General features: G+C 36.7%; 1 long non-coding RNA gene across 2 annotated transcripts in view; it reads right to left on the bottom strand.

The window, feature by feature from the left end:
• Window positions 1,635-23,842, bottom strand: part of LOC109846947 — a 33,261-nt gene continuing 11,053 nt past the window's right edge. For both annotated transcript variants that reach the window (XR_002248587.1, XR_002248588.1), the window contains exons 3-6: window positions 5,039-5,197; window positions 2,149-2,397; window positions 1,806-2,054; window positions 1,635-1,716 (exon numbers count right to left, since the gene is read on the bottom strand). This is a non-coding gene — a long non-coding RNA (uncharacterized LOC109846947). The remainder of the gene's footprint in view (window positions 1,717-1,805; window positions 2,055-2,148; window positions 2,398-5,038; window positions 5,198-23,842) is intronic.

Raw genomic sequence — 23,842 nt, 5'->3', positions numbered from 1 at the left:
TGGAGCTGTTTTAGGACAACGGTTTGATGGAAAACCACATGTGATTTACTACGCCAGTAGGACTCTGAATGATGCCCAGCAAAACTACTCTGTCACAGAGAAAGAGTTTTTAGCTGTAGTCTTTGCCTTAGAAAAATTCAGGTCCTACCTCATCGGTTCCTTAACCAAAGTTTTCACTGATTATGCCGCATCAAGTTTTTTGCAATAACGGCACTGGATGGTGCTCTTATGCTGACGTTGATCACCAAACTGACCTCTGCCTCTACCACCACCACGACCTCGGCCACGGAAACCACCTCTGCCTTGACCTCTTCCTGCTAAACTTTCTGACCTGCCTTTATAGTAGGACTCCCCCTTTGCCTGAAATGCCTTTTCGTCAACCTTTTCATAGGACCTATTCAACCTATCTTCATGAGCCAACAGGGAACTCAACAACTCATAAAAAGAATATGTAGATTGGTCCTTAGACTCCTCAATGGAAGCAACCACATGATCAAATTTTAAGGTTAAACTCCTCAAAACTTTACTCACAACAATTTCATTACTGACGTCTTCACCATACGATTTCATATGATTCACAAGCCCAGACACTCTAGACAGATACACTTGCATTACTGACGTCTTCACCATACGATTTCATATGATTCACAAGCCCAGACACTCTAGACAGATACACTTGCACAAATTCACCAGTTTTCATAGCCAACATTTCAAAATTGCGACGGAGAGTTTGCAATTTCACAGCAATTACCTTCTTGTCGCATAAATACTCTTGCTTTAGTATCTCCCATGCCTGAGTGGAGGTACAAGCTGCTGCAATTCGGGCAAAAATTTCATCATCAAGGGCCTGTTGAATGAGAAACAAAGCCTTTGCATTCTTCTTGCGATTCTCCCGCAACTGTTGGTCGGGTACAGCAGGTTTTGGATCTTCAAACTCGTTCTCGACTAAGTCTCACAGCTCTTAAGACTTGAACATGGTTTTCATCTTCAAACTCCAAAAGTGATAATTTTCGCCCTTAAAAGTTGGAATTAAGGGCTGAGAAACGGAACTCATCCCGTTATTTGCCATCGCTCAATTTTTTTTATGGTGTGTGTTTACTTCACTTCTCTCTCTCTTACTTTCCCTTTTCCAGTTAAAGATCGGACTTGGTTTTTTTTTGGAGGAGAGTAAAATTGCCCGTGTTTTCTCTCTCTCAAAGCTCTGATACCAGAATATTATTGGGAAGAAAGTAAAGTTTCTTTTCATTAACTGCAATAACACACCTTACACAAATCAATCAAAGCCTTAAGTAGGCTTACACCACTACTGAAATAGCTAAAAATAAGGAGAAAGTGGGGAAACATGGCCCATGACTCTAACTGCATAAATGAAAATGCTAACCAACAAATTAAAGACTAAAGGACCCACTAAAAACAGAAAACTAGCAGCCACAAATAAAATGAAAAGAATGACCCACTAACTATTTGAAGCACTATGGTACTATACAACAAGGTGTGCCACCATCCTTAATAATTTGACCTTTCTATAAATCACCAAAAATATGTTGTATAATCAATCAAATCATTAAGAATTATCTAATCTGAATTTTAAATAGTTTTAAGAAGCAAATTTACAAATCGATCCATAGCCCGACACGTGTTCCTCGAGCCACCTATATATGTTGCTATACCATGCAAATTTGACGTCCGATTCTGCGCATTACGTCTTACCTCCTCCTGCATATTATTATTATATTTAGATTTGTAATCGAACAAAGGAAAAATTAATTACCTACTAAACAATGGATTTAGTTTAAACTATACACCTTATCCTCTGAATCATAAAAAGAGTACATTTTAGCCTACGAGTCTCTATCAATCTAAGAAAATGCTGGCGTAGCAAAGAGAGCCTCCCTCTCTGCTTCGGAAGTATTTTTCCACACCTCATAACACTCATGTTTAACCTGACACCTATTATACCGGAGCCTCTCCTACAACTGAGACTTCATTCCTCGATAATGAATATGATAGGAGAGAGGCTGATTAGGATCTAGGGGGAGAAACCCATAATCCTTCTGCATATTTAATAAACGAATCACATGGTTAAAATATTATGTACAAAATGATAATAAATTAATCAGATAAATCAAAATACATATATATTTATACCTGACATCTTATAAAGAAATCATCAAATGACCTAATATGTTTGTCGTGCCATTCTAAATGGAGAGGATATTTGCGATACCCACGGCTCTCCACCCGCACATACTTTACCCATTTCTCAGCATAATTACCAATGGGGGCGGCCCCTATTATTGAGGTACAGAAGTCATGCCTTCTCTCCCTTTTTAGCATCGGGCTTCAGCTTATGGGCAGTATTGGAGCCTCGAGTGCGAACAAAGAACCGTGATTTCACTGTATGTGATGAGATAGATAAGACATTAGATAATATAAAGAATAATAAATAATATAAATTAAAATGATATATATACAAACTGCTATCTCCATCACCCTGTTGCTCCGCATGTGTAAGAGCACGATTAGGACGAAGATTAAAGGAGTGATTTGGAACACATGCCGGCGTAGATGTAGATGCAGCTAGACAATAAAAATGTTTTATGTAAATACAAATATTTCATGATGATAGCAGATATATTAATTAAATTAAACATAAATCTAGACCTCCAAGAATTTGTCTACACGTTTTCTGTACAGGTTGTGTAGCTTATTCTAACGACGGCTAGATTCTATGAACAAAATACATTACCGCAAGCTAATGGTCAGATGCAATGCTATCAACCCTGATTTATACTAGAGCAGTTCTTTTAGCCTGTTAGCTTCCTAGATGACATGAAAAAAGGTACAAGGTCAAGCCAAGTAAAATGTAGCCCACTCACTATCACAAAAGTCTAGTGCATTTCATTTCAAACACCCATGCAGAGAAAACTACAAGGAATTGTCAGGGTATGATATTGACATTGTTACAAAACAAATTACATCATACCCGCTTATTCATGGTTCACAATCTCTTCGTATGGATCCTATCAAAATATGCCTGTTTAAAATTTATAGAACTTAAAACCATATGTAAATCCCTCTTCAGTTTAAGCCATTCCATTAATTGTCTTATTGAGCATATAGTTCAAAGTCTCTCCTCACACTGAACTAGCGTCATGATAGACATTGGCAAAAATGTGAGCCTGCAGTTTCCATATTGTTTGCTTGTCTTTAAGATCCGTCATGACTCATGTACACCACTAAGTCCAATCTAAATAAATTACAGTAATATAAAACACAGGCATGAGCTGCTGAGCAAAAGGAATGCTGTCTACACTATGACTAGTAACTCCTTGAGATCAAATGAAACTGAAGTAAAAGTTCATCTCCATTTTATCTATTAACTTGTTTCAATATAAAAGATTGAGGCTCTGTTCACAAAAATATTTTGAACGAAGACTAATTTGATTCAGTAATAGTTAAGTAAATAATAAAATAAAAATGTTCCTCCCTATTAAATAGCATAAATAAGCAAATTATTATTCCCTCGATCCATGTTGCCAGTTCTACCTAGTACCAATTTCTTCTTCAAGTACAATCCTATAAACTACTATCCCAAGCTTAAAATCCTCGAATTATAGAAGTTTACGAGATGAATGAGTAGAAATCTGATAGTTCTACAAATCGATCAGAGTATGCACTTGTGTGCACAAACGTACACACGCACATGCACATGTACGGAAAAACTGAAACAAGTAAAACAACTAAAAAGAAGCAAAAACATTTACTTGATGATCTTCAGAGTATAAACTCCAAGATTTCAAATCCTTGAATATAAATTAATGGGATACATCATTAGAAAGTAAATGATTACTTTTGCTGAACATTAAACTTCGAGCTACATCAAACAGAATGCAATGATTACGGCAATTGAGCAAATCACTCGGATTAAGATATCTTGTTTTAGGGTATATTCTGGCAGATAAATAAGAAATGTAAAGTATCTCATAGTAGTTTGGTGTTAGGCTATGCATAGTGGAGCTAAACTATATTCCTAATTACAGACAGCTCATGGAAGAGGTGCAGTTGCTTTTTTTGTATCTTTTCCGGCCGTTACTAGATAAATTTGTACAGAAAGCCTGGAAAGCTTTTTTACTTGGAATTATATGATGGGAATCCAACCATACTTATTGATCACCAAAACATGCATTTTCTTGTAGTTAGAACTGCATGACATCCCATGGATAAGCTCAAAACAAAAAACAAAAAATAAACACAAAAAAGGGAAGAAAAGCCAGCCCGCATGAACAATCCCACTGCTAGCTAGAACTCCTTGTTTTATCACGTCTAAGAAAAATAGAGTTAAAAAAAACCAAGATTCTTTAATCTACGGAACTTCACAATTACCACTATTACAACTGTTTCTCATCACAACAACCAACCTTTGATTTCTAAAACTAGGAAACAGAATATGCAAATTGCAAATGATTGCCTAAGAGTTAAACAGACATATCCTAGCAAATTACCACAAACAACTCACTGGAAAAACTGGCCACCTGCACCATCAAAATTACAATATCAGAGGAAGATTTCTACAGTAGCTAGACATATAGGCATATTTATTTGTTTAAACATTTTAGGTAAAAAATGAAATATGATATTCAATATTCTGTCAATTTTATGACTTTATGCCCTTACTTCTTGCAAAAGATGTGAAAATAATAGGTAAAGGTCCGTGTGGGCGCTGGGGTTTTAATTAAGCATGCCAAATTATTATTTTGAATATATCTACCCTCAACGTATTAAGATTAAAATTTAATACACTAAAAATATACTGACTAGACGATTGTCTAGAAAGTATGGAGTGTGAAGGGTAGTCGTCTGTAAATAATTTTCTTCTGTAGGCGCTTGCTGATTTGCTAATCAAGATAAGATGGTTCTATTAAATAGCAAGAGTAGCACAATTGTGACATTAAAAATACAAAATAAAGAGATATAAGTAAGGAATAAAGATTAGGTGTCATGTTAAAACAGAATCAAAAGAAAATTAAATAGTTACCTACGACTGGAGTAAACTCCCTAACGCTAGGTACAGATGTAGCAACATGAGCAGATTCGAGTTCTCTCCTACACTCTCTCGCCTGAGGATGCAGGTCTTCGCACTGTATAAGTTACGTGCTATGTTCCGTGATGGAACTCTAGACATCTTCGTCAAGCCCTAGAAAGAATTTTACAATTCATATAAGATATATGCGAAATAGACATATTAATAAATTTGAAGATATAAATTTTAAACAATATGAATTTTTATAATGGTTACCTTTTTTGCTTTATAGAAGTGTTTGGTTCTACAGATTCCCTAGAAGTTGTAGGAATATGTACAAGTATTTTACTATTCAAATCATTCCTAATCCACAAAACTTTATCAGATTCAGGAGATTTATCTTGACATACAACTCCTCCCTGCTCAAATTCTTCATCATCATTAATCTCTACAACCTCAAAATTTACGAATTGTAGGACATCATAAGTATCCCTAGGCCTCCATCGACATACAACACTCCACCCCGAATGTCTCAAGCACTTTGAGTAGTATACTTAAAATGCTTGTTCTGGAAATATAAATGGATCATCCTCAAAGGAAAAACGTGTGGTATTTACACTCGTCAATCCATATTCATCTACCCAAGTCCCGTAATGGTCTTTCAACTTACAAGTTCCAGTCTTCATATCATACCAAACACACTGAAAGACATAAATGCATCCTACTCATCCTGGATTGTTGATACCAATTATATTATCAAGGTACTCATAGTATGTCTCATCATTAGTGCCTAGGGTTTCAATTCCACCATTTTGGGTGGTTCAAGATTCTTTTGTAGACTTGATTTCAAACTTGTAGCCTTCAACACCAAATCATTTATAGTATTTAACTTCAGCATCTTTAAGTGTAGCCAAATATCCAAGTTCCTTATCTAATATTGATTCTACACCCGTTAGTCGGCTCTGACGAAAAGGTTAATATGACAATTACATAAAGATGTTAGATTAAATTAATAGAATGAGTCAAAAAATGAGATAATAAAAATCTTACATAATGTTTAAACCAATTACAAAAATTATCCTAATGATGTGTTACATGTGCCTCATTCCAATTACTATGCATTCCACGTATTTCATGTATTTCATCCTTGTGTATACTAATGTCAAAATGAGTAACTAATATGATAAGTATATTATGTCATATAAACATATATAATTATGTGAAATAGACATACTCTCTAACTTCTCAAAGTCATTCGATATTGAGAAGGATAAAGCGATGAATCTTGTTGATAAATGCGGGCGTCATTCTAAAGAAGATCGTTGGTCACTAAATGGACTGATTTAGGAAGGGAAGTCCTGAGAGAGAGTTGAAGAAGATGGTGATCATGACTCTTCAACCCTTCGATATTGCCTTTAACAATCTTTTTCTTACTAAATGATCCTGAAAACCCCGAAGGAACCTTCAACTCATATAACACTTGAAGAAACTTTTTCTTTTCATCTAGTGACATGTGATACATGTCATTGGGGAGTACTAGTTTCCAGCTTTATAGAGAAGTAAGTTAAAGATGTGCTCAGATACTCCCTTCTCAATGTGCATGACGTCTAGGTTATGCCACATTTTATTTGTCTTCCATTAGGGTTCTTCGAAGAAGATACTTTTCTTATTTCATCCTTGTGGTGTTTCTTGTCTTCCCTTAACCTTTTTGAAAGTCATGTTGTTTTTAACATTCCCTAAGCAAGTATATCATCTCCGGATAATGGGTCTGGATGTAGGCAATTTTTTTTAGTACCATCAAAGTGGATGATGTCATCTCTATAAAGATGATTTTCATCCAACATGTACTAATGGTTGCAATAACAAGTCTTATTGCTAAAGGGTAGTCTTCTCAATGTTGTGTGGAGATGACGGTAAGGACATGCAATGTAACCTTGTGCAGACAAACCAAATAGCATTCCATACGTAGGAAAATCAACGATTGTCCACATTAAGGCTACACGCATGGTAAAGTTTGTCCCCATGTCCGCATCGTATGTCTCCACACCATCGGTGAATAAAGACCTTAACTCTTCGATAAGAGGTCGATGGTAGATGTCAATATTGTTTCCCGGTGACTTAGGACCATCAATATGAAGAGGCATCAAAAAATATGTTTGGTCCATAGAAAACCACAGCGAGAGGGTATAAACCATCATCACAACAGGCCATTTGCTGTGCGGATTGCCTTTAAAGATGAAGGGGCAAAAGCCATCACTAGCCAATAGCCTGATATTGTGAGCTTCCTGACTAAAGATATCTTCTTACACTTGAATAGCCTATGCAGCCTTTGTGTTATAGGAAAGTATTGTACTATCTTGATAGGTATATCTTTCTTCTAACCATGTACTTTCTTCTTATATCTACCCTCTCCAAAGATAGGACACTCTATCTTATCTAAATTTTCTTCCCAGTTAGTTATACAATCATTAGGACATGCATGTATCATCTCACACATAAGACCAAGATTAGACATTATTTTTTGAGATTCGTACCAGCTCTCAGGCACATGGTTCCCTAGAGGCATAGAATCTTTAATAAACTTGACGAGCATCGTAAATTAGTTGTTGCTCTATTTATTTAAACATTTAATCTAGAATAGATGGACGAACCATGATAGCGTGGAGTATTTTGCATTCTTATAAATAGGCATCGTAGCATCATTCATGTATTTATCATAATTGTCTTCACGATGTCCTCCTCCGAAAGGAAGATCTTCAGCAGGGTTAGTGTTACCAAGAGCTACCTAACCATTTCCTCTATTTCCTCATCGAGAAACAAGTTATCTTCTTCTTGTTCTTCTTCATCTGCATCACTGCGACCTTCAATTTCTCTATGATATACCCTAGATTTTTAAATGCTAACAAAACCATTCATCATAATATGAAGTTCTACTTCTTCCTCCAATTGATGTAAGTTATTCACACATAACTTACATGGACAAATGAGTCTCCTATATCGGACCATATCGTGTTTACGTAGAAAGTCCATGAAAGCACTAACTCCATTATCGAAAATAGATTGCATGCGTTCTACACGACCCACGTACATCCAATTCTTATATCTGAAGTAGTTACAAGCCATGCTAACATAAATAAAATGATTTATCAGTAACGACTTCTACAAACATGGATTTAGGGAATAAGCTAAGCTTGATCATGACTTTGGTTCGAATGTAGGGTTACAATTAAAAGCTAAACAGTTTAAACATGTTCATATTATTAAATAAAATAGAAATATGTAAATAGTATATAAATCATGAGGTATTAATGTAACTCATAATTTAAGAAGTGCCTAGAGGAAAATAACAGTCGCTCCTATGTTACTCGGGTACTTTTATCATGAAGCCGTACTCGTACCCAACATGTAGAAGATAGCGACGATGGGTCGAGTTCATTAAGGATTATGAGTACCCACTTCAGTATCATCTGAGAAAGGCGAACATTGTAGAAGAGGTGTTGAGTAGGAAGTATCATCATGGGCTTGTAGCTTTGAGGTGCTCATTGTATCGATATCTTCTCACTCTCAGTCAGTTTGACTTTAGGCCAAAGATTGGTGGTAGTAGCCATTATGGATTGATAGAGTGGTCAGTGCTCAAGCAGAGGACTCTTGGATTCAAACCCAAAATAGGAGATTTCCAAAGAACCCAAGGCGGATTGGACCATCGGAGGAAGGTGACACGGGCTAGGCCAACACTTAGAGGGTGTAATTGCAAGTGTTTAAGTTGTAAATTTTTCGGTGAACTAGAAAACCTAATGTTGTATTGTGAGGATTCACTTTGTATTATACTAGTACACTAAGAGGAGTGTGTGATGAGAAACGGGGTCATCCTAAGAGGAGTGGGGTAGGTGATAATGCCTAGAGAGAGGTTGTAATTCCTAACACTTGAGGGAGATACGGGCTAGAGACCAACACTTGAGATGATAGTTAGTGTGTTTACATTGTGAGTGTTGTAAATTTTTCGGTGAGTTAGAAAACCGAGTGTGAGGTGTAAACGTTTTCGGGTGATCATTAAAAACCCGGTGTGATAGTAGATTTCTCCCTGGGAGTGGGGAATGGAGACGTAGGACGGAAGGTCCGAACTCCGTGATCATATTGTGTGTTTGTATTGTTTACATTGCCCTATCACAATTGTATCATTTGTTTATCATGTTTGACCCTTGTTTATATTACTTATCGTTACTAATAACTAATTGCATATGTTATTTGCTAGGATAACTTGTCAATTAGTTTTAATCAGCATTAAATCGGATTAGATTAGTATAAACCCTATTCACCCCCTCTAGAGTTCTTTCCTAGTGTCATTAGTATGCTTTCAGAGACATTTTTGGTGGAGTAGTATGCATAGCGATATCGTAGAGTATGCATCTAAGTGCTTTATCTGTCAGCAAGTGAATGTAGAATATCAGAGACCCGCGGGAACCCTACAGCATTTACCCATTCCTAAGTGGAAGTAGGCAAATATTTGTATGGATTTCATCATAGGATTGTCGAGGTCTAATAAAGGGAATGTGAGACTGCATGGAGTCCTATCCGTTAAGAGAACTTACACAGTGGAGACTAATGTGAGGATTTTCATCCAGGAGATTGTGAGACTGCATGGAGTCCCATAAATGATTGTATCAGATCGTGGCTTAGTTTTCATATCACATTTCTAGAAGAGCTTCCCGAATTCTTTTGTCAGCCAGCTATCATATAGTGGTATATTCTACCCGCAAGCAGATAGCCAAACGAAGATAGTCAACTAACTGTTGGAGGACATGTTCTGGGCATGTGTTATTGGTTTCCACGGTAGCTGGGAGGACCATATTCCATTGATTGAGTTTGTATATAACAACAGTTATCACTCGGCGATAGGTATAGCTCCTTATGAGGCTTTGTATGGAAGGCCTTGTAGATCCCCGATTATTTGGGCAGAGCCGGAAGATAGCTTGCTACTTGGACCAGATTTGGTTAGGCAAACTTTAGAGAAGATAACATTGATTCGAGAACATATTCTTGCAACCTAGAGCCAGGAAACGAGTTACGCGGATCAGAGGTGTCGACCTTTAGAGTTTCTCGTTAGAGATTATGTTTTGTTAAAGGTGTCACCTATGAAGGGTATCCAACGAATTGGCAGACAACGAATGCTTGCCACAAGATATATTAGTTCGTTACAGATTGTGGAACGTGTTGGAGCTGTTTTGTATCGACTAGATCTTCCAGCATCGATATCGGGAGTGCACGATGTCTTTCATGTTTCGATGCTCAAGAAGCATTTACGTGATAAGGAGCTGTAGAGGGTGATTGACGCACTGGATTTAGAGCTTCAGGCAAATTTGACCAACATTGAGATCCTAGTTCGTATTTTTGCCAGTGAGGACAAGAGACTTAGAAATAAATTGATTTTGTTAGTCAAAGTGCAGTGGAACCAGAAAGGAGCTGAAGAAGCTTGCTGGGAGCGTGAGGAGGATATGTGTCCCGACTACTCACACCTGTTTGAGTAGGTATAATGTTAGCAATGATATTGTTGTGTTCATTTTATCATTATAGCCACATTTATATTTAACACTGGAATGTGGGTATTAACACTTAGCTCCTAATCATTCGGAACATATGGTATATATATGTAGGGTTCCTTGTTTGGATTTTTCGCCCGACATACTTATTTCGTTTAATTAGGGGTTAAGTGGGAGTATTTACATTTCAGATGTTAAGTGTAATTCTTTGCTTATGTGATTCATATCTGGAGATTAATGGTATGAGATGTGTATGTGAGGGTTTCCTTGTCTGGATTATCCCCTCAACGTGCTTTCCTTATATTATTAATCTCTAAGATACGATTGCAGAATTTTGAGGATAAATTTCTTTTAAGGGGGGTGAATGTAAAACCTTGTAAATTTGAATATATTATGAAAAATAATATTAAATAATGGTTAAAATTGATTTGAGATCGAGAACGTGTATATAGTGTAAATATACAAGTGTAATCATGCACGTATGCATAATCAGTCGGCAAAAAACTTTGTGTCAGTCGGTCGACTAATACAAAGTTTTTAGTTGATTGATGGCCCTAGATCAGTCAACCTACGCCTTGTGATCAGTCGACCAATGGGTGCACAAACTGGATATTTTTGGTTTCGGGTCAGCTTTGCTTCGGCTTGACCCATTTGTGTGTGTGTGTGTGTGTGTGTTTGTGTATACTTCCCTTTTTCTTGTTTTCACACGTTCAGAACCCTAGAATTTATTTTGTGAGTTTTGAGAGCTTGGAGAAGCAAGAATCAAGAGGAGGGTAAGATCGTGGGCTTTTTGACGAAGGAGGATCATGTTTCTTACATATTTGGGGAGTTATCATGTTTTGAGGCGAGTTTCATCTCCTCCTAACACATCCCCTATATTAAAATGTTTTTATTTGGCTTTATCGATCTTTAAAACCTAGTTAATGTATAAAAATCACTCTTTATGAACTATATGATATAAAGATTGAATATTTTTGATTTGAAAAGATATAAAATGAATTTGTAGTTTTGGGTTTAAGATTCAAACTTGGTTCAAATAGAGTTTTGTTAAACTTGTTTGTTTTCACGATTGATTTACACTTATAAACATATTAGGGTATTTAGACTTTAATTGAATTTGATATTTGTGATTTCATGTAGTTGAATAAACCCTAATATCCCTTAAACAAGTTTTAACACATGAGTTTTATTGAGAAATTTAGTTTTTAATGAATTTATGAGAATATCAGATTGTTTCAGAAAACTGTGTTTTTACTTCTAGTCGATCGACCGATAGAGGATGATCAGTCAACCAATAAACTATTAGAAGGATTTGAAATTGCTCTTGTCAGTCGACCGGTCATGGACCACTAGGCTACCGATCAAGGCACTTGTGCACGATTTGTACAAGCCATCAGTCGACCGATGGCACATGATAAGTCGACTGGTCTGGGCACTATTGAGAACCTTGTTTTTTCTCACATGTTTCGATCATACACACGAAGTACGAATCGCCCATCGATATACGTAGGTCGTATACGAGGGTACGCGTATTGGATTTTGAGCACACACGAGCATTTGGAGATACATACACTATATTTTGCATTTGTCATGATAGAGAGTGACACATATTACATTTCATGATAGTTTGGATGCTTGAGTGGGTTAGTTGGCACTCTACAATGAGACCGTGGGGGACTACACTCAGAGTGCGTTAGTTGGTATACTATAATGTAACCATGGTAAACTTCTCTCCATGTGCATCATTGTTGATACGTCTATTTCCATAGGGTGATTGTGTAAGGTAGGTGATGCCACTGGATATTGTGAGTGCCTTACTCAACATCATTATTTCTGTTAGAGGATCATATAGATTTGTGTTCATGCTCCTAAGTTATTTACCTCGAGAGTATGGTATAAGATTGAGGTTATTTTACAGGACGTATGTTATGCGAGATTCTTTTAACGGGTTATTATTCTTGTGACAACACTACCTACCCGAGGGTAGTGTGAGATATTTAACGTGACTTGTATTGGATAAGATTTGATGATGTGTTGTTCTTTTATTTATTATTTTATTCATAGAATTTGGAGTGGGATTTAGCGATTCACAATTAGAGACATGGTATATACATGAGGGTTTCCTTATTTGGATTATTATTCCGCTCGATGTACTAATTCTCGAGTGGTGAATTTCTAAATCTTAATTTTCTCTTAGTTCAGGATAGATGCTTTACATATCTATATGTACTAACTTGTATTTTTTTATACTCCAAACCCCCTTCCCTCTGGGAGTGGTGGAGATGATCTTGCTAGCACTTTGACAGTTGTTATTTCTCCTCTTTTCAGGCAATGTGTCAGGCGTTCAGAGAGTCGCAGCTTGATGGAGTTTCGGCTTAGCTTCCATCATTATTTATTATTAGTAGTATTATTTGTGCTTCACAGTAGTTATGGTTTATTTTTAGACATTAGAGTTGTATTTCATTTTGAAAGGTTGTGTGCCTTAGTACTATTTTAATTGACTATTATGTATTGTGATATTTCACATTTATTCCAGTTTCTTAGTTGTACTCTGTTGTACTCAGTTGGAACATGATTATGACTAATTTTAGATATATTTTCTCTATATCATGTTCATTGCATTCTTATCTTTATTTTATCTGCTTTGTATCTACACTTGATTATTTATTGATTCCACTAAAGTGATATTATTGTGATGGTAAAACATGTTGTTGCACAGTGTGGGTGCATGACAGGTTTAACATCATTGAGTTCACCTTGGACTATAGCCTTGTGTGAAAGTAGAGGCGTCACACAATAATTACTCAATATCTCATAATGAAAAGCATCCAATATTATGTATTTGTCTCTAACATCCAAAATGTCTCAAATGTCCAAAATAAGATAAAAGTGGCCCGATCCATCCAGTCAAGGAACAGAAGAAATTCATCTAAGAATGTCCTCCTGGTATAAGCCTGTACGCATCAAGTCTGTAAATATCCTAGCAAGATTCTCCTATGATAAACCTTGAGCACTGGAAGTAGAAGTGTGGTAGTCGAAGCAGGACGAGCAGAATGTTGTATATCAGCAGCGGACTGAGGAATTAGAGCAGGACGAGTAAAAGATGGTGGATCGTTAGAAGTGGGAACAGGACGGGCGCCCTGAGAATTAACCTATAAAGTAATTGCAATGTATGAGTGTATACGTGTCTGAGTGTTAAGTCTATGTGTATTTTTATGTATGTATAAGTAGTAGATGTATGTATATTTGTGTATGATAATGTACATATGTATGAGAGAGTGTGTGCATATTAGCATATGTACCCTATTATTATTAATCCAATGCGTCTGAGACCAAACACTAGTACAAAACAGGTCTGGCCAAACGGTTATTGGAACCGTTTGGACAAGTCGAAATAGCCCAAACAGTTTAAAATGTTTGGATTAATTATCCCAAACGGTTAAAACCATTTGGACTATTAAATAACCCCAAACGGAGCTCCCAAACGGTTTAAATCATTTGGAACGTATTAGCCCAAATGGTTGAAACCCGTTTGGGAGTTATATGTTAGGGTTTTAAAAAAAATTACAATCAGTTTTTCTGACCCGCACGTTCTCCCTAATTTTTCACCCAGCGGCGCCAAAAATTTCATCCCCAAAATTTTCACTCCACCCTCTCAAATTCCCCTCCACCTCCCTCGTGTACTCCTGATATTCGCCTCCGCCTCGTCTTCGTCGGCTCTCGCGATCCTTCTCCGCCTCATCTTCGTCGGCGCTCTCGATCCTCCTCCACCGCCTCCATCGATTCCACCGCATCGCTGGTCTTCGCCAATTCGTTGTGTTAGGGTTTTTTTTAAAGTTTGAAGTTGTTATCATATGATTTTCTTATAATTTGAAGGTCGTCTTTGGATTCATGTTGCTTCCAAAGTTCCAGAGCCCGAGACCATCAAAGCAATGGAGGATTTCTACAGGGAGATTTCTTTTGTTAATGGGATTACTAATATTAAGTTCCCTGAGCATTATCCGGTGTCTCGACTTCTTGGTGCGTATTGAATTCGATATTTTTTTCTTATATTTTTTATTAAAGATCGCAACTTTTTCCCCCGTAGATTAAATGTTGGATTTAATCTAATAAATCTATTTGTGGGCACATATGATTAATCAATGTGTATTGCTATCTCTCATGATAACCCACTAAAGTGATCAATTAATTTGGGTTAATTGGGTATTTAAATAAGTCATTGGGTTATATGTGCAGATACCAGGTTGTAATTGTAATTTGTTGAGGGGCCAAATTACAAATGTACAACATCTATAAATAAGGGGTTATGGTTCCTAACCTAGGGTTACATTCTCTAATTCTCTACACCCCCATCTAGCTAGAGAAATTCGGATTTAGAGAAACCCTAAGGTTAGAAGATCCAAAACTCATCTCAAGGTTCATCCATGGATTCAGGTATAAGCTTCCGCTCATCTATGATTCTTGTTAATCTCTTTGAATTAATCATGGCTATATGATTTTAGATCTCAAGTTTTGGTTTAGATCTAACAAGTGGTATTAGAGCCACCTTGATTAATTCTTAGGGATTTAAGTTTTATTGGGTTTTTTGATCTTAAATCTCTGGTTAAGGATTCAGTAAATTTTTTGTTCAGATGAACAGTAACGAAAATTTTTCGGATGAACAGTAACAAAATTTTTTTCGGATAAACAGTAAAGTTTTTTGTTCGGATGAACTGTAGCGCACTTTTTTGTTCGGATCTTTCGGCGGTTTTTTCTTGGATCTGGATCAAGAAAACTCTTTTTTATTCGATTCTAGATCTGTTTTTTGATTTAATGGCGGCGGTTTCAGTTTGAAACCCTAAGGGTTCGTGCATTAAAACGTGGCGAACATTAAGGAGGTGGTTACCTCAAATTTTGGCGAAGCTGAAAGCTTCAAACGAACCTCGCGTTCGTTCAATTTTAACCGAACTTCGCGTTCAAACGAACTTTGCTTTCGTTATCAAGTGAGCCTCGCGCTCAACGAACTTCGCGTTCGTTCTAAGGTGAGCCTCGTGCTCAGTTCTAAGGTGAACCTCGCGTTCAACTCAGGTGAGCGTCAAGCTCAATTTTAACGAACCTCGCGTTCGTTCTAAGGTGAACCCCGCATTCAACTCAGGTCAGCGTCAAGCTCAATTTTAACAAACCTCGCGTTCGTTCTAAGGTGAACCTCGCGTTCAGTTCTCAGGTGAGCCTCGCGCTCAACTTAAGTTGAACCTCACGTTCATTTCAGACGAACCTCGCGTTCGTGCTTCAGACAAACCTCGCGTTCATACTTCAGACGAACCTCGCGTTCGTGCTTCAGACGAACCTCGCGTTCGTGCTTCAGTCGAACCTCGCATTCGTGCTTCACTCGAACCTCGCGTTCGTGCTTCAGTCGAACCTCGCGTTCATTTTTTTTAACGAACCTCGCGTTCGTTCTCAAGTTGAACCTCGCATTCATTATTCAAACGAACCTCGCGTTCATTCTCAAACGAACCTCGCGTTCGTACTTAAGTGAGTCTCGTACTCAATACAGTCGAACCTCGCGTTCGAAGTCAAGCGAACTTCGTGTTCACTATGGTTAAGCCTCAGCTTTTCATGGGTCCACTTTGGTATACTTAATTTATTCAATTAAGTTATGGGCCCTAATTAAGCTGTGAGACCCCAATTAAGTTTTTTGGAAATTCAGTTGATTTAAATTAAATTTTTTAATTTAAATCTATTTCGGTTTTTTAATCAATTATTTAATTCAAATATTATGACACTAAGGTATTAAGGTTGTCTCTCACTCCAATTGATTAATTGAAACAAGAAGTTGCCAAAGTAACCTCTCTTGTGTAGATTGTTCATGAGGAATATGAGATGTTTATGTGTATGCTTTCGTGTAAATATTTAATCGGCCCAAAGGAAGGTTAATATTTATTTAGATTGTATACACATCTGCGATGATAAGCGTGTGACAATTATAAGGTTTACATGTGAATAATGAATCGATCCAAAGATAGTTTCATTATTTGACATGAGTTGTTGTCAATGTTTGATCATTGCAACAAGGTATCACTTACAAGTTAATATTACTGTCCAAAGACTTGATATTAATGTTATGCCAGATATCTTGGATGGGGATTGTCATTATTTGAATTTTATTGATTATTGATTATGGTTATTGATGTGAGCATTTTTTTTGTTTTATTTCAGCTAATGCATCTGCTGCAACAATTTCTGCTAATAATAACTCAATTCCCATGCTAAATGGGACAAACTTCAAGGTTTGGAAAGAGAACATATTAATTGTTCTTGGCTGCATGGATCTTGACTATGCATTAAGAACTGAACAACCCCTACCTCTCAATGTGGAAAGCACTCCTGATGCAAAGAAGGAGCATGAGAAGTGGGAGCGTTCAAATCGTATGAGTCTTATGATCATTAAGCGCGGCGTTCCGGGAGCCTTCAGGGGCATAGAATCCGAAGGCATTACTAAGACTAAAGATTTCCTTGCCGAAATTAAGAAGCGTTTTGCTAAAAACGATAAGGTAGAAACAAGCACGCTTTTAGCTCGCTTGATTTCGATGAAGTATAAGGGCAAGGGAAACATCAGGGAGTACATTATGGAAATGTCTCATATTGCTTCAAAACTTAAGGCACTTAAACTCGATCTTTGTGACGAGTTATTAGTGCATCTGGTTTTGTTGTCTCTTCCTGCACAGTTTAACCAATTTAAGGTCAGTTATAACTGTCAAAAGGAGAAATGGACTCTAAATGAGCTCATTTCATACTGTGTGCAAGAAGAAGACAGGTTGAAGCAAGATAAGACAGAAAGTGCTCATTTGGCCTATGCCTCTAAGGATAAGGGCAAGAAAAGGAAGAATGATAAGGAAGCTGCTAAGGGTCCAGTTGAGAAGAAACAACATAAGGATAATCAGGGTTGTTTCTTCTGTAAGAAGCCTGGACATGTAAAGAAGGACTGTACAAAATATCACGCCTGGCGTGATAATAAGGGTACGTTCCTTGCTTTGGTCTGTTCTGAGGTTAATTTAGCTTCAGTACCTAGAAACACTTGGTGGTTAGACTCTGGTGCTACTACTCACATAAGTGTTTCTATGCAGGGTTGCATGAGCTACCGAAAGCCAAGTGATGTTGAAAGACACATCTTTGTGGGCGACGGACAATCGGTAGATGTGGAAGCAATTGGGCACTTTAGGTTGTTGTTAGGAACTGGTTATTATTTGGATTTAAAAGATACTTTTGTAGTACCGTCTTTTAGACGGAATTTGGTTTCTGTTTCTGTATTGGACAAATCAGGTTATTCTTGTTCATTTGGAAACAGTCAATTCAGTTTATCTTTTAATTCAAATGTTGTGGGAACCGGTTACTTGAGTATTTATGACAACCTATATTTGCTTGATACAATTGCTTCTTACAATGAATCCTTGCATGTGGAATCACGTGGTACTAAGCGTAAATTAAATAAGGAAAATTCGGCGACATTATGGCATAAGCGCTTAGGTCATATCTCAAAAGGTAGAGTTGAGCGTCTTGTGTCTGATGGCATTTTGGATTCCCTTGATTTTTCGGACTTCGACGTATGTGTTGAATGTATCAAGGGAAAACAGACCAAAGTGAAAAGATTAGGTGCCAACAGATCTTCGGATGTCTTAGAATTGATACATACGGATATTTGTGGGCCATTCCCTACGGAATCCTGGAATGGTCAACAATATTTTATATCATTCATAGACGATTACTCACGTTATGGGCACCTATATCTTATTCATGAAAAATCTGAGTCTCTGGACATGTTCAAAGCCTATAAAGCTGAAGTTGAGAATCAACTCAACAGAAGAATTAAAACCGTTAGATCTGATCGTGGTGGTGAGTACTACGGTAGATATGATGGTTCAGGCGAACAACGTCCAGGACCATTTGCTAGATACCTAGAGGAATGCGGTATCGTCCCACAGTACACCATGCCGGATTCACCTAGCATGAATGGTGTAGCTGAAAGATGAAATAGGACTCTTAAAGATATAGTAAGAAGTATGATTGCTCATTCTTCTTTACCAGAGTCACTCTGGGGAGAAACATTTAAGACAGCAGCTTACATTCTGAATAGAGTACCAAGTAAAGCAGTTGCTAAAACACCTTATGAGCTTTGGACTGGTCGAAAGCCCAGTTTAAAGCATTTACATATTTGGGGATGTCCAACTGAGGCAAGGCCTTATAGGCCAAATGAAAAGAAATTAGACTCCAAAACAGTTAGCAGCTATTTTATTGGATACTCTGAACGCTCTAGGGGCTATAAGTTTTATGATCCCACACTAAGGAATATTTTTGAGACGGGAACAACAATATTCTTTGAGGATATTGAGTTTGGGGGGAGAAATAAGGTTAGAGACAATAGTTTTGAGGAGGAATTGGTTTCAGATCCTATCCATACAGTTACTTTTGATAATATTCAGGTTCCTATACCTGTTGTTGCTCAAGAAGTAAATCCGGAACCTCAAGATGATAATGTTGAACAACTCCCTGTTCCAGAAGAACAAACTCAACAACCTCAAGAACCAGTGCCATTAAGGAGATCCACGAGAGAAAGGAGAAATGCTATTCCGGATGATTATATTGTATTTCTCCAAGAACATGAGGAAAGTAGTGGAATGTTAGAAGATGATCCAATCAACTTCTCTCAGGCCATGAAAAGTTCTAACTCTCAACAGTGGATTGATGCCATGAATGAAGAGTATAAGTCTATGCAAGACAATAAGGTTTGGGAACTTGTCCCATTGCCAGAAGGTGCAAAACCAATTGGTTGTAAATGGATTTTTAAAACCAAGCGGGATGCAAATGGTAATGTGGAGAGGTATAAGGCACGTCTTGTGGCTAAAGGCTATACTCAAAAGGAAGGCATTGATTATACAGAGACTTTCTCTCCGGTTTCATCGAAAGACTCTTTCAGAATAATCATGGCACTTGTTGCTCATTATGATCTTGAGTTACATCAGATGGATGTTAAGACTGCATTTCTCAATGGAGACATTGATGAGATGATTTATATGGTGCAACCAGAAAACTTTGTGTCAGGAGACCCAAAGAATATGGTTTGCAAATTAAGGAAATCCATCTATGGACTCAAGCAAGCTCCTCGTCAATGGTATCATAAGTTTCAACAAATAGTTATCTCGTTCGGTTTTGAGATGAACATTGTTGATGACTGTGTATATCACAAGTTCAGTGGGAGTAAGTATATTTTTCTGGTTCTGTATGTCGATGACATCTTGCTTGCCACTAATGATATAGGCATGTTGCACGAAACCAAGAGATTTCTATCAAAGAATTTTGAGATGAAAGATCTTGGGGACGCCTCTTTTATATTAGGGATCCAGATACATCGAGATCGCTCTCGGGGTATTCTTGGATTATCACAAAAGAGCTATATCGATAAGGTACTTAAAAGGTTTGGCATGCAAGATTGCAGACCAGGTGACACCCCTGTTGCTAAAGGAGACAAGTTTAGTCTCAATCAGTGCCCTAAAGGTAACCTTGAAATTCAGGAAATGCAGAAGATTCCTTATGCTTCGGCTGTAGGAAGTCTAATGTATGCTCAGGTATGTACGCGTCCGGATATTGCGTACATTGTTGGGATGTTAGGCAGATACTTAAGCAACCCTGGTATGGATCATTGGATAGCAGTCAAAAGGGTTATGAGGTATCTTCAGAAAACAAAAGATTACATGCTCACATACAGAAAATCAGAAAAATTAGAAGTCATTGGGTATTCGGATTCTGATTTTGCTGGATGCCAAGATAGCAGAAAGTCTACATCAGGCTACATTTATATGTTAGCAGGAGGAGCTATATCATGGAAAAGTGTCAAACAGACACTAGTAGCTTCCTCCACTATGGCAGCAGAATTTATAGCTATGAGGCATCCAATCAAGGAATATGGCTGCGAAATTTTGTCACGGGACTGCGTATTTTGGAAAATGTTGAAAGACCACTAATATTATATTGTGACAATAAATCTGCAGTAATGTATTCCAATAACAACAGGAGCTCAACTAAGTCAAAACATATTGACATTAAGTTCCTGGTTGTGAAAGAAAGGGTACAGAGTGGACAGATATCCATAGAGCACATTGGGACAAACTCCATGATAGCTGATCCTCTTACTAAGGGATTACCACCTAAGGTCTTTCATACTCCATGATAGCTGATCCTCTTACTAAGGGATTGCCACCTAAGGTCTTTCATGAGCATACTGCTCATATGGGTGTGGTATTATTTGAGGATATTATGTTTTAGTGGGAGTTTGTATTTGTGGTGCTTTATGTTTGGTTGTATTGTCTGATCAGAATAAAGTATTCAGTTAAGACACTCTGTTACATTATGTTTGGTTTTGACCTCACTAAGGAGGACCAGTTGAAAATAGACATGTACTGATCACATTGCATGTAATTTTCATGCTGCACATCCATGATTGATCTATGTCGTTTGATTGTATTGGTATATGTGACCATTGATGGGTCGAGTCACGATAAATGTGACGAAGGCCGCTTTGATCCTATATTGATATAGTCAATGGACGAGATTGTTCGGAAATACCTTTTCAGTGATAGCAATTTTTGAGCTCATAAGGTTATACACAATTTAAGGAATCATATGGTGCCCAAGTGGGAGATTGTTGGATTTAATCTAATAAATCTATTTGTGGGCACATATGATTAATCAATGTGTATTGCTATCTTTCAGGATAACCCACTAAAGTGATCAATTAAGTTGGGTTAATTTGGTATTTAAATGATCATGGGGTCATATGTGCAGATACCAGGTTGTAATTGTAATTTGTTGAGGGGCCAAATTATAAATGTACAACATCTATAAATAAGGGGTTATGGTCCCTAACCTAGGGTTACATTTCTCTAATTCTCTACACCCCCATCTAGCTAGAGAAATTCGGATTTAGAGAAACCCTAAGGTTAGAAGATCCAAAACTCATCTCAAGGTTCATCCATGGATTCAGGTATAAGCTTCCGCTCATCTATGATTCTTGTTAATCTCTTTGAATTAATCATGGCTATATGGTTTTAGATCTCAAGTTTTGGTTTAGATCTAACACTAAAGTTTAAGAAAATTAACATTGATCTATTTATAAGTTAGAACGAGTACATTTAGTGTGGAATCTGTTTAATTTCTATATGGTGCTTATTAATTCTTTGTCATGTTTGTATTGAAATGTATGTAAACATAGAAAAGAAAGGACCATGTCCGGTGCTTATTAATTCTTTGTCATGTTTGTATTGAAATGTATGTAAACATAGAAAAGAAAGGACCATGTCCATAGGCATAGCGGCATATTTAACCCGTACCAAATTTTTATGTTCTTACCATAGATCTGAGGTAAAAACTGCCTTGGATTATTCTTATTCAGCTACCCCTAGGAATTAGCTTTTTTGGTTTTGTATTTTGTTCTAAGACAAGTATGATATGATTTACGGAACCAGAAAGATCATACATTTCCATCATTTAATATGTACTGATATGATAAGAGCTGCACTTGATTTATGTATGACCATTTGTAAGTTTCACATCTTTATGTCATGTGCATTAATAATAGATGGACTATATTTCTTTACACATAATCTTACAATCAAGGTATTTGGATATTATTTGCTATGAAATGATCTGGAACGAAATTCTTTGTCATCGTTTCTCCTCGTTATAGCGTCACCATGTAACAAATTGTTGTATATGATTCTGGTTATAGGTTGTGTTGAAGTTGTCGGATGTCTTAAATGTGAAGAGCTAGTGGGCTGGGAGGCTGTACCAGAATCGGTAAACCTTTGAATTACTCTATGAGTACATTTTTAATATTCTCTTGATCAATATTTTGGTATAACCTCTCTATTTTCCCTTCCTTATTGATCAATAATGATGAATTCTTATAGGTAAGGCTTGAAGGTTTAACACACTTCTGCTGGCTTTGTGAACAACCACATGTATACATAAATAATTAAGGTTTAAAAATATGACATCATAGATTCTAATACTAAATGACTATATTTCTTTTGTTTATTAATTGGTTGCGTGACATGCTATCAGTTGCCTATTGCTTTTGCTTTTAATTTACAAATTTTTGGTTTCGATGTCTTTTCTAAGATTCTTATGGAATTTATCAATGCAGAAATTGGCGGTTCCATTTGAAATGAGAGGTTATCAAGGAGTCTATAATTTGAAAAAAGGGTAAGCAGTCAAAATTCTTCTTTTATGTTGGGCAAAGCTTATTTTGGCTTTTACATATCTGACCACTGTTCTTGTGATTTTCAATGTGCACTTATTACCTCTCAGATTTATGATGCGGCAGTACGAGGCCTCCGTCAAGTTGAAGGACCTCAACCAGTGAAGTTTCCACATTAGACAAACAATATTAGGAATTGTTTGTAATCATCAAAACAAGATTAGAAGATGTAGGCTCATAACATGAGACCTAACAATCTCCCTCTTTTTTATGATGACAAACAATATTCACAAAGAGTATATAAGATATTCAATAGAACATAATACTCTCAAAATATACTCACAATCCACTTGTTTCTCCCCCTTTGGCAACATCAAAATGGGGAAACAAAAGAATAAGAGAGCGAAAGCTCCCCCTATCATAAAGCATAGGTGAGTATAAACAAGAATATGGGGAAGGCTCCCCCTATCAAAAAGCCATAAAGAATTTATGCAATAAGGATCATGGCAAACATGTGAGCAAGCATAAATGAAAGTGTGCTAAACACCACTCACATACAAGACCAAGTGAACACTCATATGTGTATCATTAATACAAAGTGTCACAAGAGTCTAAAACCAAAAAAAATTAAAAGAAAATCAAACATCAAATGATTAAAAAAAATTATAAATTTTCTACCATAAACCATTATTTGGATATAAACAAAAAAGAAAAAAAAAATTAAAATCATGAACCTCATGAAGGTTCAAATAAAAAGCCTCAAATGATACTAAAAGAAATTCAAAGTGTATATATTGTATCATTTTCGACAAAAACAAGAGAGGTGAGCATAACAAGAAAAAAAATATGAATGATAACTTTTCAAATCAAATACTAAGTATAAAATTGTTTTTAATTTTTTTTATAAAACTTTAAATAAAAACATCTTTAAGAACATGAAAAACTAAAAATCTAAGGAATCGTTCTTAAAGATTAAACATATTTTGGTACCCAATTACTCTTGGTACCTAAGAGTCTAGGGACATGACCCCTATCATTTAAGCTTAAAGCCCT

The sequence above is a fragment of the Asparagus officinalis genome, chromosome 7, assembly GCF_001876935.1.
Source record: "Asparagus officinalis chromosome 7, Aspof.V1, whole genome shotgun sequence".
Lineage (NCBI taxonomy): Eukaryota > Viridiplantae > Streptophyta > Magnoliopsida > Asparagales > Asparagaceae > Asparagus > Asparagus officinalis.
This window is presented reverse-complemented; position numbering and strand designations above follow the sequence as displayed.